General features: G+C 35.4%; 1 pseudogene; it reads left to right on the top strand.

Moving 5' to 3' along the window:
- Positions 1-3,484: 3,484 nt before the first annotated feature.
- LOC121823076 (large ribosomal subunit protein uL14 pseudogene) lies at positions 3,485-3,877 on the top strand (annotated as a pseudogene).
- Positions 3,878-5,475: the final 1,598 nt, after the last annotated feature.

Here is a 5,475-nt window from a genome sequence, read left to right as displayed (position 1 = left end):
AGACCATTTAGCAATTTGTGTTACAGGATTTATTTGTTTTAACACTTCCACATTATAGTCAGTCACTGAGACTTCATATTTAGGGCAGGAACCTGGAGGCAGGAACCAATGCAAAGGCCACAGAAGGATGTTGCTTACTGTTTTGCTTTCTAACTGACATTCAACTATCTTAAATTGGAGGACCCTTGCTCATTGAAGGACCATTGTTGCCTGGGCCCTTCTCCATTGATCATTAATCTAGAGAATGACCCAGAGACTTTCCTACAGGACAATCTAATGGAGGCACTTTTTATTTTTCCTTCTTCCTAGAAGATTCTAGCTTCTGTCAAGTTGACAAAAACTAACTGGCACAATGATAGATAATATGATATGATATAATATAATATGATGTTATATTCAGCATGTAATGTGTACTATTTATAATTACATTATTTATATAAATATTTACATGTATTATGGATGCAACTGAATAAAATGTCAGTTGAAACATATCTATTGAAAAATATTCCTGAATTCATGAAGATTACATTTCAACAGTAAGTAGAAGTTACTTTGTCTCCATATCACTCTTTCATTTTGAAAAAAATATGTCTTCATGTATACCCAATGATACTAGTAGCTCATTAAACACAGCCATTGGTTTAGCACTTCATGTGGAAATGTGGTGTGTCCCCTATCATCTTGTTAGAAAGGTCCCGGACCAGGCCCCGGCAATCCTGAGCTGTCATAGGCCCGAAGGATGTGTTTGATTCTGTGGGCGGCCAGTAAAGGGCTACCTGGGGAATCTAGAGGGAAGAGACTCTGATGCTTGATGTCATTGCTCAGGGAGAAATGTCCATCTCCTAAGTGAGAGGTATTCTGCATTGCAATCCTCATTATTCCTTCCAACTTCCTGTTTATAACAGCTGAGAAAAAGAAAGATAATATTTTCTTTATCCTTTATCCATGTTCAGTGAAGGTACTGAGCATGAGCCAAATCTTCACATAGAATCTATAAGACAGAATTTGGAAAGATTAAGTAAGAAAGATTAACTAAGATTAAGTAAACAAGATAACTTCATGTAATTTTAGGGTGTTCCTGCTGGTAAAAACTGTCAGTAAAGTAAATTTCCATTTCCCTTCTCTGGTTTACCATGAGGCAGTGGTTGATATGTCTTTTTTTCCTAATGAAGATCGGGATTGAAGGGAGGCCTCAATGTGGGCAGTCTTAGGGTCAATCCTTCAGTAACTTCAGTAACTTTTATTCACTTAATTCCTTTATGATGAAAATGTTTACTGTACTATCTCTTACCTCAGATATCAAATATACTTTATTTTTCTGGCATAGATGGTTTCAGGATTACATTAGAGATTGAAGGTACTTTATGGACAGTGGTGATTTTTACCATGCAGTGGCCATGAGTATCAAGGACATTCATTGAAGAAATAAATAGAAGATCCTACTGTATTTTTTCTCATATATTAATGCAAATGATAAGTTTGCATGCAGTAATGGACTATATTTTTAATATGTTGTTTTGGAAGCAGTTGTTTCTTGTTCTTGTTTTGAAATCCAGTGAAATAAGGAAAATACTGATTGTTTCCTACATTGAATACATATTGATATATGTATGTGCATATCTCTATAAAGTTTAGATTATGCTGCCATGCACATGTGAATTATGCATAGCACAATTCTAAATTTAATTATTGGGACTTCACTTATTTATAGAACATGAATCTGTTAATTAAGTCCTGTGGTTTCTCTCATTCTTAAATCATTGCAGATTTAATACCTGAGGTAAATTAATGCATTTGTAATTTTACTCTTACGTTGTCAGTCAGATTCTTCAAATCATACAAAATAAAAAACAGTGAAACAATTGAATTTCCTGGTATAAACAAAACAAAACACACACACACACACACACACACACACACACACACACACACACACACACACACACACACAACTGGAGGTTAGATCAACAGCCCGAGTTCAGAGTCCCCTAACTGTACCTAAGCAAATGCTGCTTTGGGTATTTTTCAGATAATTGCTTCAGCCAAGCTAATTAAATTGAGAAGTAAACAAAAGATCAATTTCTAATCATTTCCACAATAATTGGTCCACGTTCCCTCCTTCAGGATATACAAATGATGACCAAGATGAACTTGAGAAGAGTAATAACTTATGAAGGGCAAATGCACAGGAGAATCTGCATTTTATAGATAAGTCAAACCAATGCTCACGTTTTGAAAACACTTTATTTAAAGTCTATTTACCTACAATGTTGGAAAATTTCTTTTCATCTTTCTTCTTCTTTTTATTTTATTTTTTTCCTGTAAATAGAAGAGCAGTGTCTTTAACAGAACTCATGGTTGCAATCTTCTGCCCTCTTTGTAAAATATGTGGTGTGGGGCCTTGAAATCCATGATGAATACCTCTGGTAGCCCATATTTAAAGGTTATTATTTTTATTTTAGGAGAGATGATAGAAAAGTCCACAGTGTGAATATGTATCTTGACAGTGTGTTGAGTTTTAATTTATATACTGTAGAATTTATTTTTATGGTGCACAGTTTAGTAATTTTTAACTTAAAAGGTTGTACATCAGTCACTAGGATGACATTTTGTAATATTTCATCATCCACCTTCAAAATCTTACTGAATAACATCACCCCATTTCTCCCCACTACAGCCCAGGGAAATCATCAGTCTATATTCTGTCCCTTCAGGTTTGCCTATACTGGCGATTTCCTAGGAATGGGATCATACACTCTGGTCAGTCCATTGTGAATTATTTCAGCACAATGTTTTTAAAACTCACCAATGCTCTAGTTCGAATCAATACTTCATTTCTTTTTATGACTTCATAAGATTCCACAGGATAGATACGTGGAACCTTGTTCGTGTTCTAGTTAGTTGTTCCATAACTTTTCATCTCATTCTTTTTTCAGGCTTTTGTCTTTTGTGTTTTGTTTCCAGACAGATCTTTGTCCAATATTTCACATTGTGCTGGGATTAACGAACAACACACTGAGGGGATTCTCTGCTCATGGCTTGATTATTCCATCTTTTTACACCAATATTACACAGAATGACATATTATTAATGGGTAAATATTTAGAATTGTAAAGAAAGTATTTTTTTTGCAGAATCATTTTGTTTATGTGATTATTGTCTTTCACATATTTTATGTCTTCTGAAAATTTCAACATATTTTATGTCTTCTTTCCCCTTTCCTAATTTATTTTCAATTGATTTGAACTTGGTTGAATTCACATCAGTTCACCAAGTGCAATGATGGCAGCTGTGTAGTTCAGCATTTCTCATCTACTCACATCACTTCAAAAGTTTCTATTATTATTTGAATTATGTTTCTAGAAAGGATTTTATATTTCTGTAGGGTTATTTGCAGTATTTGTTCAGAGTATTATAAGAGAATTACCAAAAGTAAGGTAAAATAAAGCAAAAATACTTTCCTAACTCTTTCTGGGCACTCAAGATGTTGAAGAAAGGACATGTTTTGTCCTCTGGAGTGAAATTTTGTTTTTCCTTGGATCTCCTAATAAAAGCTGTGATCAGCTGTGCTCACAATTCTGTAGCAAAAAAAAAAATCACATCATCTCTGTGAAGGGAATCAAGGGACAGCTGAATAGACTTCTTGCTGCTGCTGTGGGCAACATGTTTATGGCCACAGTTAAGAAAAACAGACCAAAACTAAGAAAAGAGCAGTGGTAATTTGACAACATTTTTTTTTATTTTGAAGATGATGCATGAGTCATACATAGTAAACAATAAAGGCAAGATAAATAGTTCTGCTATCACAGGTCCAGTTGCAAAGAAATGGGCAGACTTGTGGCTCAGAATTGTATTCAATGCAGGCAGTACATCATGACACTCCAGTGTATTTGTAAGACATATTCATTAAAAAGTCTGTGCTCAAAAACCTATATAAAAAAGCTAATACACATTTCTTGCATTTCTGGAGGATTGTAGTCCGAGGTTAGGATGGCAGCATGGCTCACTTTTTGGTGTGGTCTGTGTCTCTGTTTTTAAAGCTGCTGCCTTATTTATACTGCTCACATGACATGGAGAGGGGGAGAGAGAATAGAGCAGGAGAAAGGTGGAAAGGAAGAAAGTAGCAGAGGATGAATGGAGGGAGGAGAGGGGAGGGAGAGGAGAGAGAAAATCACATTATTTATATGAGTATTGGTTCTATGAAAGCTCCACCCTAGTGACATTATACATCATAGGGCCTATCTTCAGATACCAATATAGTAAGGATTCAAATTTCAACACATGCATTTTCTGAGGAAGCATAAATCTATACACAGCATCTACTGAGTACTTTCAACTCTGTGTTATTAGAAATGTCTCACTTCTGGTTGGAGAAATGTCCTGCTTCTGGTTGGAGGGATGGTTTGGGAATTAAGGGCAAGTTTGTTTCCCAGTGCTCACATGGCTGTTTTTTTTTTTTTTTTTGTTGTTGTTGTTGTTGTTGTTTTTTGTTGTTGTTGTTTTGTGGTTTTTTTTTTGTTTGTTTGTTTTGGTTTTTCAAGACAGGGTTTCTCTGTGTAGCTTTGCACCTTTCCTGGAACTCACTTGGTAGGCCAGGCTGGCCTCGAACTCACAGAGATCGGCCTGCCTCTGCCTCCCGAGTGCTGGGATTAAAGGCATGTGCCACCACGGCCCAGCACATGGCTGTTTATAACCATTTGTAACTCCGGATCCAGGGGATACAACACCATCCACTGACCTCCATGTGCAGTGCATGCATGTGGCACAGAATCATAAGAGCAGACAAAATTTCCATACACATAAAACTAAAATAATATATATATATAATTTATATATTATTTATTATAATATATAATAACAATAAAACAAGTAACAAATAATATATATATATATATATATATATTACTTCTGATTTAAATTTTTTAGTAATGTACACATTTGTGGAGCACCCAGGTCTAATATCTCTATTTAGATATTTCCAATTACTTTATCCAATTCCACCTTTCCACCTCACCTTTTCTGGTACAACATGGGATGATTTTGAAAAATGATCAGTATGAATGAATTATTGAAGACATTTTTTAGTCAAATTAAGTGCCACTCTTGGGAACAGCATTGATTGTTTAATGTTTACCTTATAACTGCTACAACACGAGACTCTTGTTAGTTATCACAGGTTGCCTATAGATTTATTTTGGATCACCAGTGTGGAAAATAGTGTAATAGTAAGAAGTTGTGATGTTAGAGGCTAATTTTCTTGCACACATGCACACACCACCACCACCACCACCACCACCACCACCACCACCACCACCACCACCACTGAATCCTGGTCTAACCTACATCTTGTTTTTGTGCCCTTATGATAAAATTTTCACTTATCTCAGAATATTTGTTTACAGACTCATCAATTCAAAGTATAAATGGGCTCTGTGTGACTCCCACTATTCTGTTCAGAAACCTGGTAGTACACTT

This window comes from Peromyscus maniculatus, chromosome 16 (genome assembly GCF_049852395.1).
Source record: "Peromyscus maniculatus bairdii isolate BWxNUB_F1_BW_parent chromosome 16, HU_Pman_BW_mat_3.1, whole genome shotgun sequence".
In the NCBI taxonomy this organism is placed as follows: domain Eukaryota; kingdom Metazoa; phylum Chordata; class Mammalia; order Rodentia; family Cricetidae; genus Peromyscus; species Peromyscus maniculatus.
Note: the sequence above shows the minus strand (reverse complement) of the source record. Positions and strands in the feature narration are given on the sequence as shown.